Here is a 12920-nt window from a genome sequence, read left to right on the forward strand (position 1 = left end):
TAAAACCATTCTTGGTAAAATAAATAAAATTAATGCTTACTTGGAAATAAATAATAATAATTGAATAATTGAATATATAATGTAATAATTGGAAGTACTTTAAGATAAGCAGAAGTGGATTGGGGAATACAGAGACGAATGGAGTTTTTTTTTACCTTTTTACAACGGAATACAGAAATGCCATCCCTGATTATTTTCGTTTTGTCCAGTGGTAAATGTTTTTTAGTAAAAACATATTTACTAGTCGTTTCAGTCAATATAAATGCCAAGGCTGATCGAATCATAGACTAATGCTTGATTGGTTGATTTCAAAGCGTGCGTATTTGTAGATCAAATATAATCCTAAATTACATTAAATAGCATTCATAAGAATAAACATTTAAATCCCACTTTATATTTTTGGTTAATCCAAGCGTTATTGAATCAATAATTTAGAAATGCACCTTTCTATTATTATTAGCTCAGAGTAGCAAATAGAAAATAAACGCAATAATACTAAAATAATGAAAATAGCAAAAGTTACTTTATTAAGAATATGATAAACTCATCAATTGTCATGTTATAAATTAAAAATAGTCTTATTTCATAGGTTTTTTGGAGCTACCATTTATTGAAATCATGTTCATAGTTACGTAGAGATTGGACTTACATCCACTTAAATATAGGTTACCCAAAAATGGGATTACTGAATTTTTCCGAATGTCTGGTGACTTCATTATAACAAAAAAATCGTTGCGTGTAGAAAATCTTTGAAGGTATTCGACTTAGGAAATTTAGACTTTGCATAAATTCTAAATAAATTCCAAGTTAACTTTCATAATCCCTCTTGCTTGATCTCTGTTCCCTTCAATTCATGATAGCAAATGTTGTAATCTATACATAAGGTCAGAAATTGATGAAGATTTTAAATCCTCTAAAGTATCGGTGATGGCTACATGCTAGTACATACATTTCTATGAAAAAGAATATTTTCTGAATCGAAAAATATATTTCCGGCTAAAAGTGGCAATTGAATCGTAAAACCTTCGGCATCAGAACAATGTTCTCTGCCATTTGAAGTAAATTTGACAAAAAAAGATATTTGAATTTTTTATCCATATATTGTGAAGTAATTCATACAATCTCATTGAAATCTTACCTAACTCGTATATGAGCCTTACTAATGTGGGATGTCATCTTAGAAACCATGTGCACAGCATTTGTTTATGTCCCAAGAAATCTTATGTACCTGAATGACCGTAATAAAAACGAATGGATTTTCATGAAAACTGGATATATCTTGAGGGGCCGGTGATCATGTCATCCAATTCGACCTCTTTGGCTCTACTAGAAGTGCAGTCCTTCACGTGCACTCCTAACATCAAGGGATATTATTCGGGCTCCTTTTTATGTCATCATATTAGGCTATTCTGATAACGGGAGAAGTAGAATTCCGAATTGGTGACAGTGAGTGGCTTAATTAAAAAAAAATATATATTTAAATCATGTTTTTGTAGTAATTGTCTTTAAGTTAGGTTAGATTGAAACACTATAAAAACCTTTCCTAACATTTGCGGGGAAAAAATTAATAATTGCCTAAAAATAAACTATTTGGTGTCTTACATATTACCATCGCAACCCCTTTTATTGAGTACAACATTCTATCGAATCTGTTCATTCGATTTTGAGTCGAGTGCTGATGGAAACACATAAAGTGCAAATGGACAAGGTCTCATTGTAAATTCGCTTTCATATAAATTATATTTTGATTTGACTGGATATTTTATAAAATACTTTTTTTCCACTTATTATGCTCGCAGCAAGTCCCCGATTGATTTTTTTCATTATAAGTCTACGGGTATAAACTCTCTAATGACTTAAAAGAAGTACGTTCTCTAAATGAGATTACTTGAAAATAGTTTTCATTATTCTTTCCTTCTTTATTTCAAATCGTTGAAGGTTTGTCTCTCGTTTTCACCTCTATAGGTGATAACTGATAATTCAAAATCCGAAAAATCCTTGTTAAACCACTGCTAGTGTCATGGAATTTTTCAGTGAATGGAATATTTAAGTGTGGGAAACCAGTTGATAGATAGCTGGGCTACTGAATGAGGAGGTCGGATTCAATGCATGGGTGCTTCTGGGCTCATTCAGCTTCACCCAAGCCATATGATTTTTCGAGTATCAGATCTTGGGAAACCACAACACGGCAATGGGAAAAAAACACCTCCCCTCTCCCTTCCCCCTGGTGTGCGACTTTTACCACTATGTAAATGGTTTTGCGGGGGCGTGGTTGCTCAGTGAGTAGAGAGTTGGATCATTGACCAAAGGGCAGGGAGTCCTCTTGCCACTTTAATTCCCAGGGAGTCCTCTGGCCTCACTCATCTTCACCCACTCCGTATAATTTTTCGGGTACCAGAACTTCACCCCCTACGCGAATGTGTGGATTTCATACTCCTGCTGTGCTTATACATTCGTCATTGGGTTGAAACCAACATTCACCAACCTTCACGTTGAAAACTATGCTATTTCAATTGCTCATGATTAGTTAAGCCTCATTTAACGAACTAGCATTCGAATTTGTCTCTGATTATCAAGATGAAATTCATAATAATCCTTTTTAAGAATGGCCTATGACGTTTATCGGCGTATAGCCAGCTTCATATACGCACTCAAATATACAAGTACTGGAATATTTCGCATTCCTACGATACTCCTCCTCTGGATTAAAAATTATTTGTTTGGAGAGTATTTCACCATCTATTGAAGTTACCTTGCACTTTGTTGTTTTATGTGCTCTAAATTATATCTTCTTTAAATTATTTCTGCATCGGTGTTATTCAATTCTCAACCAATTAATTTCTTATCTGTAAATTTTAACTTTGCCTTTGGAAGGTGATTAACTGTACCTCATATTGTTCCCCTTTTACCGGTGATCTTGTTTACAACGCCTGTATATTCCCTCTTGGGCTCGTTTTTTCTTAAGGAGACCACTTGAAAGAGGTTGTCGCATACTAAGTATTCCTTTCTATTGTTATTTGTTTATGGCCGCAGCAATATTTACTTTCATATGCTTAGTTCATTCGTTACACTGCTTATTTTTCGAGAAAAACTTTGCCCAATTCTGGAATAAGAAATCATTGTCCTATCAGAATCATAGCTTGCGTCGTTTTTGTTTCTCCAGTACATAGCTCCAGGCTATGATGATCAATCGAGACATTTCTGTTATTGGAAATAAATATATATAGCATAATGAAATGGATGAATAAATGTTAACACGAAAAGCACACTGTTTTTAATTTGATATCTCACGTGAACAGAGACCAGGAATATTGCATGCGTCCGGCCAACGTAAACCACCTCATTTAAGACAAAATGGAAAACAAAGAAGGCCCACAATTGAAAATCTACGATGGCGAACCTTAGACACTACTGGTCGCGACGCGTGGCTTTCCCCTGATACAGCTCCCTTATTCGACTAAATATATCAAATACTGGCGAAAATTAAGAATACCTTCTAACCTGTCCTGCATCAGGAAAGGCGTCTAGAAAATCCAAAATGGTGTGTTTCGGAAACGGCTTTTCCTATCTAAAATAGTGAGAAAGTTTAAGTTTTGGAAATGAAAGGTCATTAGTCTGATTCCATAACCCCTCCGCTATCCTGGAAGACCAGGGTTTGATTTCGGTATTTCTTCCACCTACACGGGAGGCTATTTCTACAGATAAAGAACCCCGTCAACCATACCTGCTTGGTCCAAGAATGGCATTGTATTTCCCATCTTCTCCCGTGGCTAGTCTCTAGACCAGCGAAGGAGCTCCCCTGTCCTGCACTTGGAGGCGCTCACTCCAATTCTTCATTTGTTCCTCTTTAGACCAGTGGAAATAATATTTGCATTTAAAATCGAGCATAAAAAGTTATTGATCTATTGATAGACTTTTTATCTTTGGTAATAATGTAAATCATGCATTTTCTGTAATTGTTTTTTGTGCCTTCGACGACTGATTGCTTGTTCAGCACTATTGAATATGTAAATGTCAATTAAAAGTAAGTTGATTATTGTTGCGTTTAAAATACAAAATAAAACTTAAGTGCCTCTAAGTACCTGGGCGAAATAACCGTGGCATGTTTACGTTTTCCACTGAGTTTATGGGTGTTAGTGTGGAACATTTAACGATATTTCGCTAATCATATGGTATCAATATTAAATTAGTAAAACATTACTGTTCACATGCTACTTTTTTTAACTCAGCTGAGATATATCTAAGTATCCCTTATGCCCTTGACTTTTATTTTGCAATTGACGGTTTTGTCCTAAATGATGAATCAGTTCCGCTGCTTACTAACTTTCCGCTGTGAACTCTGGCATCATTAATATTCAAATAGGTACTAATTAAAAACAATATTGAATTGTACAAGTCATGCCAAATATTTAAATGAAAATCAGTTACGCGTGATTGTATTTTTTTGGAATATCTACATTGCGGTATAAAATAACGGACGCAACCAACACATTGGTCAGTATCATCGGCACACAGAAACCTTGCCTTAACATTATTCCTCCGGGTTGTGCACTTCCCCCTCAGCCGCGATGGAGTAAATTACACAAGAAAACACTCGAAGGAGAAATAAATGAGTACCTCCCTCATTCACACACTTAATGAATAAAAGTATCCCATCTGTCTCTGAAAAATCCATCGGTTTAATTAAAACTTTAATTCATGCAAGTTTTGAAGTGTTTCAGGCGGTCACACATTTATGTGTCGCCCTCCGCTTTTCCTTTCCAATCTATACCTTAATTACGTCGTTTTTTCAATCTCTTCCATCGTATTTCCAACCCGCATCAATCCCACGGTCCTTCCCAAGCCGAATCACCGGTAGATTTGTGTGCACCGTGCACCTTTAATCTCTTATTACAGATTCCTCTCCGCCTGGATTTCCCGCAGAGGAACTTAGGCTTTGAGGAAAAGGGATAGCTTCGTAGTTGTGTGGCTATCAGGATGTAACTGCCGAGCCCTGCACCTTTGCTAAACCGTTACAGCATTGATTGTAATGCATGACGATTTTTCTACCATCAAAGTTATGTTCAGGCCAAAATTGAAAATCTCCTTCGTCCGAGAGTGTGTGGAGTTTTATCTCATTACCAAATGTGGTTGGAACACATTAAGCTGATGTATGAATTAGTATTGATATAGTCCATTATCAGCATCTTTCGTATTCCAACTTGGCTCTTTCTATGTGATATAATTTTCGGTGGTCATTGGATTTATTTCTATTTATTTATTTTGCATTAGTCTGAAAACAGTACTTCGACCTTTACATCGGACTTGGAACATTGATATTAAAATTTGACAATTACATACAACCAAGCCCTAGGTGAAAGGAAAACCATCTAGGAGGGAATTAAATCTGTTAGTACGTTACCCGGCCGCCACCGTGGCCAGCAAAAAAAGTTCCAATGCCAAGAATCGAACCCAGGCCTTCTGGGTGAGAGCCAGATATCCTTGCCACTAGACCATGTGGGATTCTAGTTGATTTAGTAGGTCATTCGAGATGTCGCATTCAATGCATTACATAGTATTCGATCTACATCTACTCTAGCATCTACCCCACGATTCACCAAAGAGGTGTTGGGCAGGGGGTGCAAGCACCACGCGGGATGGCAAGGGATAAGGAAGGATAATGTTGGAGAAGAAGGGAAAATGGAAAAGTGTTCACTAAAAAACCTCAAAATACGTGAAAACTTGAATGTGTGCTAGAGGGTGACTTAGTTCAAAACAAGTATTAATATAGTTCTTTGTTATACGAAAAATAAGAAATAAAAATTAAACACAACCATTTATAGGACAGACCTCCACTATACCGAGACAGGTGAAGCAGAACTGGAAGGTAAGAAAGGAGATTTCTATTCATTCATGGGCATGCAACACGTGGTCCCCGCCCCTAAAACCACACGTAGAATATATGATCCCCCGCTGTTGGCAGCGGACGGCGTGAGGCATCGCCCCCGCAGAGAGGGACGAGCGATGGAAGAGGAAGCTTGAAAACGCAACAGAAAAGGGTACGCAATACTCTAAGATGCACTATATTCATAAAAGGACTGAATCAAGTTATTGGTCAATAAACTAGCATTATATCAGTGGTGTATTTTTCCTGCCTCTTAAGCACTTTGGGCAATATATATATAAATATAAATAAATGAATGAATAAATAAATAAATATATATATATATATATATATATATATATATATATATATATATATATATATATATATATATATATATATATATATATATATTATACACCTCTTTAAAAATTATTTAATTTAGCTATCAGCAGTACAAAATAAATTATTTGAATTATTTTCTGTAACCAATGGTTTTTTATGATGCATTAATATTCTGTAGTTAGGTCTTTGGAAAATATGTAATATTATTTTCCAATAAATTAGGAATTTTTCATAGAGCACAAATTAAACTATTCTATCGAAAGCGATGGGGTAGAGTGAAATGAATGTTTATTGACCCCTTTCATTTAGATAACATTTGTTATAACACTTGTTACTGAGAGATTCTGATTTAATTGGAGATAAAAATGGTTTTTCAGTAAGTGCTACTGCCATTCCACTACATTTAAAGGTTTACTTTGTGGCTGACCATATACATCATGGCTTTTCGATAGCTTGGAGAAACTTGGAATTAACAACAGTAATTTCTGACTAGTCTACTAACTTGGAAAATTACTACTTAGGCAGGCTCTAGTGACCAATATTTAATTACCTCATACACTACGTTCGGAAGGACTTAAGCATTCCCCAATATTAAGAATGGTGAACACTCGCAAGCGAAAAAGTTGGTAAGGGTGAGCGGGAATATCGGGAGATCTTGGAAGAAAAATGAAAAAAAATATTATTTTTTAAATTGGGGACCGCGAATCCGTGAATCGCTCCGTGAAATCAAACGGGTTCTCACAAATCTAGTACAGCGTCAGAAAAGAGTGGATCAATACGGCATGTGGACACCAAGTTCCCTAAATAAGGGTGAGGTTGCCTCTCAAGAGTTTCAAGTGGGGCTTGTTTGTTAAACAAGGACAAACTGAGGGCCGTCTTGCAGCGAGAAGAGAATGAATGGACGGTATCCGTGAGAGCGAATATAATCTACTTACTAATCAAACATTTACTTCCCACTCCGTTTATTTTTTATGAATGGTGTTAAATTTCGGGACATATTTGTTGGTAGGTCTAAATGGCTCGGCAAACAATAAAAACATAGGCGTATCTAAAATATAAAATATGACCAAACATTTAATGGAACGAGCGTTCCCATTAATAGCCACTGACGGAGCCTATGGCAGCAATCTGAAGAAGCCGCTCTTCTTAGACCACGCTAACCCTACAAGTAAAAGTGAACATTATATGACATAACCAGGGAGAGTGGAGATTAGAAGGGCGTACTTGAAAGGCGCTTAGGTTTGTTTTTGGCGGAATGTCTGCCACACGCTTGAGCCTGCCCGTAGATAAAGCTGAGGAAGAAAGGGATACATTGCGGCAATAGCCGGACGACTCTCTTACCATTGTCTTGGTATTAATGGCTTAGGCTGTCCCTTTTTGCACAAAATCAGATAAAAAAGTTGTCGAGGCATATTAGCAGATGTAGTGGCGGTGGGTTTGTACTCATCAAACGACTAATTGGTGAATGAAGGCACTACATGACGTCGTGAACTATATAATACATCAAGGATGAAGGCTAATGTGTTTCTGTTATTTTCAGTTTTTATTAAATACACTTAATAGGTATTACAACTTCGAGCTGATAGCTAGGATGTTAGGGAGTCACGAAAGGGCAGTTAACGCCATGACACATGGGTTCATTTAATTTGTAAGAGGGTGGATTTCTAATGATGCAAACTAATTATAATACACTAACAATATACAAATAATATTTCTTGGCACGTTTTCCTAATTTCTTGACAATGTACGAGGCGTTTTTTGCATATGGATTGAAACACATGTACGTACAGATCGCCTCATATCCCACCCATGCATGTTCCATTCATATGATTGTAAATATCACCTTGAAATTGAGAAAAAATGCGACTTTAATTTCTTTGACGTTCCCTTTATCCTGTATGAGAGCACATTAGATTAATAGAATTAGAATAATCTCTTGGAAACACTCCCCCACCATTAAAATCATTTTTGCTAAAAATTGCACTCATTGATTCACCTACTTTCAAACATTTTGCCTATTCATTCTGTTGAGAAATCATTACACAGATCGCTACTAACGAAGATTTTAAAACTGCCAAAATTGGCCTTGTCTAGAAGGAACGTAAAAATTTATCCTCTAAAATATTTACTGTTTCTCGGCTAGAAACCTAAAGGACACCTCCCACCGGCGAAAGCTAATCTAATCGATACATCTGGTTCAACTTGTAAAAGTCACTTATAAAAAGGACAAATTTTGTCATCCATCTAGAATTGATTAGAAAGGACCCAAGATTTTCCCTTTGCGGCATATTAAGGTGCACAATGTAATAATCTTCAGGTACCAAATCTAATTGGTATTTATTGCACACATTCCCCTTCTCATTGTCGGTAAGAATACCTCTGAACCCCTCCCCTCCTGATCCTTGCCACAGGAAATTCCCCGCCCCTAACATCCATCCTTTACCCCACCCTCTACGCTATGGTTACTAAATTGTTTGTCCCCGGCTAATTTCTAAATGCCCTGCTACCCATAATTTAGCCCATTCTCCCGTCCCAGCTTATTGGAGTAATGCTTGTAAAAATATCATTGTGCACCTCGATATTATTATCGCTAAGTGTCGGTACCTGGGTTGCGTCGAATACATTCAATTCTGATAAAAAGCTGTCTTTGAAAATATTTAAAAGTTAATTTTGGTTTGGCGTTGAATCAAAAAGTGCGTAAATCATAAATAAGTCATATTAGAGATTAGAGTTTTTTTAAGTTTCAAAAAATGTTCTCATTCCCAGTGACACATCCTTTTGGACCCTTTGTCACGCTAGGGAGTGTACTAGCACCATTGCGGAGATTATAATTCAGTGTATTGCGGGAGAATCGGGCTTAGTTTCTGCAACAGGGATAAAGAGGAACAACGGACTTTCATGCCTAAAGGCACTTATTCCCACTTCGTTGAAAAATTTTAATAATTTTGACCACGAATCCTATTTCACCATTGGTATTCTGCGTCCAGATATCCTGAAAAAAATGTTGACCCACGATAAATTGAGAGAGTGTTTCAGGGCAAAGACTCTTCCATCGTAAACGAGTACATGCCTATATTATTCCACAAAATTCATTCATCCATCAACACTTGACCTCCCTACGTCATTGCCGTCCGTCTAGTATGTAATGTAGCGTATCCGTCCTGCCTTTTCTGCAATTCCCAGTTGTCTCCTATGTGACACTCTTCAGCACCCCTCATCTCCACTACCTTTCCAAATTTTCCGATTTCACCAACTTGAAGGTAGCATTAAAACATTGAAACACGTGCTGAGATGCTCAATGAACGTTGTAAGATATTAAAAAGCTGTCATATTTTTCTACTCTTCAAATTGAAGAAGCTTGGCATGGTGTACACGCTTACCAGCTTAACTATTGGATGCGATTTCGAAACTCGCCTCTAGAATTGGTGTCGCAAATTGAATTTTTTGGATGTTAAAAGTATATTTGCTGATTTATGCTGCTGCTGACTAATCTTAGAGGTCAAACCACTTAAAAAGTCCTATAATATTTACTCAGTAGTTAAGAGTATTCGTTCTTTCCACGGTCAATCAGGATCGTAGTAGTAAGAAATCAAGGTCATTATAAAAATATTAATATAACACATTTGATATACAAGTGAGGACAAGGTTAAAAAAGGCTGCGTAGACATCAGGTATATTCGTAGGTGCATGTAGTTGTGTATGTTAGTTATTAGTATATGAAATTGCAAGTTTTGTAGATTAAAATGGGTTTTGCATGAATGCAATTGTGTGTGAGTATGAATTGCCAATGTTTTTGTTTGTTTTCACTGTAGTTTTATTCTGTTCTACGGGTGGTGACCTAACACCCCCCGCCACACACCCTTGCGTCGACTTTCGGGGTATTGTGTAGATGTAGATGTAGAAACGTTAACTCCATGGATATTAAAAAAAGGAGCAGGGACGAACAAATCTGTGGTCCAAATGTATAAAAATTTTTAATTCGATCAAAACAACATTTTTACCATATATTACTTATATTACTTACGTGGGCACTTTTCCAGATATTTGACGTCCTTTTCCTTTCACGGATGAATTGCGTTTCTCTCTCAAATTTTCTACGCTAGCATGTCTTTTTGTGTTCGCCATCATTGCGGAGGTGGAGGCCGAGTGAAAGAAGAAAGTTGTGAAGTCGGGTTTTTAATTTTTGTGACCAGAAAGAGAAATGTATGCTTCAGAAATGCCATTTGAGTATTTGTTATAGACCTTAGACTTAGGAGAGACGCTTAATGAGAAGGTGTCGTTGAGATGCCTTTTTACCCCGCGCTCACTTCTCTCGGTCACATTCGCCTCTCCGTCAGTGGCCGGCGAGGTTGTGGGTTGGGGCGGGGCGGGAATGGGGATCTCACGAAGGCCCCTTTCCCTTTCGGCGCCCCCCAACCCTCCTTTGAAGCCGCGCGTGCATCAGCTGTTTCCTCAGGCGGGGCCCACGCCGTGACGGAGAGAAAGGCGTTCCATGACGTCATCCTTTCCTTTTTTTTGGTTGCAGTCTCCTTGAATGTGAAGGGGCTGCTTTAGCGATCCGGTCCATATTTACCTGGCCACTCTCGTCCATGGCCATGTGTCAGCGGAGTCGCCGCTAACAGAATCAATTCCTGCTCTCGGCGTGGATTGAGTTAGTGCACCCAAATGCCTTTGGTAGTCTCATCAGAAGCTGGTATGGTGCTGGTGGGCTCCGCCGGTACTCACATATGATGAATCATGGTATTTCTGGAGGTGTGTCAAGCCTTAGAACCTTTTGCTGTATTTGCACAAGAAAATGGCTAGTCGATAGCTGACATAAAAGACGATTATGTAAGGTTTATGTAATTCCGTTCATTTTAAAAGATCAATATGGATTGTCCTTGTACTACTCCGGTGAGGAACTTGGATTTTGTGAATGAGCGTGGAAGGTTTCAAGTAGAAAGACCATATTTGCTATTAGTAAACTCGGACAAAATTTTCAGCGATTATTCTTGTAGTAGTTAATTTTAGAACATTGTGGGGTAAACAAATAATATTTTAGTTAATTCAACCATAGAAGTGCTAAAGGAAATTTGAAGTTTGTGCATCTACGTCTAAATAATACCCTGCAATTCACCGGGAAGGTGAATGGCGGGGGGTGTATTTACACCAGGCATGCTCATCATATCGTACGAACAGATAAAGTCACACACCATGCATGAGCCTCACCAAAGAAAAAAAAATTTAAATTAACTAATTAGCTCTTATTAGAAATAAGAACAATGAACATTGCACCACCACTACTTCTACTAAATTCGTGCAAAAAGAGTGACATTTTTCCTATTAATTACAGCCTCAACTACTTTAAATATATGTACGCCTACGTTCGTATGCGTCGTTATTCAAACACACATAGATGTAAACATGTATATTCATGCATCAAAATACGTATACACATGAATGCACACATGTATTCCCTACATATGTTGAAACGTAATGATGATATTGTATAATCTCTAGTTCACGTGAGCAGCACCTTTTATTGTCTCTAATTGTTTTCGGAAAAAGAGAAATTTTAAACCCCTCCATTCTACAGCAATCCCTCTAACATTGAATGAATGGTCTCGTCTTTAATAGTAATTAGAGATTTTAAATATGTGATGGACGTCTTCGGAAAGCTGTTAAACTTTAAAAATAAGCCTTCTTTTTCCGTGAGAATCCCACCCGAAATCTTTCAACAATTTTTTCTTACTCCCTTCTGCGTCATAGTGCCCCACAAGCCTTAGCGGCGGATTGCGGGGGATTGTGTAACTGTAGATGAAGACATTCTTGTTCCCTCTAACAGCTTTAGATGTGTTCGGTCATTTTTCCATTGAAGATTGCTAAAAAGCCTTTCCATGATTCTTCACTTTCGTATTGGTACATCATGAGTCAAAAGACGCATATTATATTGACATGTAAATACAAATGTACCTTAAATAGGAATAATAATTAGCCAGAAATTTCGCTATAGTCAGAAACGCAAGTGACCCCTACGGCGCCGGCATAAAATTCCTTAGGAGCCAAAAACATGCTGATCTGGATGTTAATAAATTTTTAAACGTTGCTTACACGACAATTTAAAACGAATTAAAAATAATTGTTGTAAATACACCGCGAATGTAATGAAAAAATAACTAAAAATTTTGTGTATCAAACTCTTTCGTCTCCTGCGATTAGGAAAAAAATCATGTGTATGACTACAATGCGCTAATGAAACGTAATTTCCACTACTGAAATACTATAGTCATATAATGTAAAAAAATTTTCCGCCAAAAATACCAATTGAGGAGCTCTTTTTTCATTGAGATGGCTTTATGGAAGCTATCATTAGTAGCGTTAATTGAAAAATGGTAGGTGTACAAGCGGAGTGTGGCTTATTGACTCCGTTGTCTGACATTCCTCCGGCTTCGTACAATTTGTCTCCGATCTGTTACGTGGCTTGCATTCAGCATTCCATTCCTTCGAAGTGATTGTGACGTATCAACTCATAGTACCACTGGGTGACCCTAAGATTTGCATGCAGGAGTCGCTAGACTGCAGGTAAGAACTCCTCTGATTTTGAAGCACGATGTGCATTCAACCAAGTCCTGGGTAGAGAGTAAATACTTAGTGGAGACATTCCTCGTAGCGGTAGAATGAACCGTGGCCAGAGTGGGACACTCGAGTGATTTTGAAAAAAGATCATTTCATA

The 12920-nt window shown here is 37.4% G+C and overlaps 1 protein-coding gene across 1 annotated transcript in view; it reads left to right on the forward strand.

Moving 5' to 3' along the window:
• The window catches only part of LOC139686039 (Ig-like and fibronectin type-III domain-containing protein 1), an 862041-nt gene that overhangs the window by 83225 nt on the left and 765896 nt on the right, over nt 1-12920 (forward strand). The gene's annotated exons all lie outside the window — the stretch shown is intronic.

This window comes from Hetaerina americana, unplaced genomic scaffold (assembly GCF_022747635.1).
Source record: "Hetaerina americana unplaced genomic scaffold, ioHetAmer1.1.p SCAF_13, whole genome shotgun sequence".
Lineage (NCBI taxonomy): Eukaryota > Metazoa > Arthropoda > Insecta > Odonata > Calopterygidae > Hetaerina > Hetaerina americana.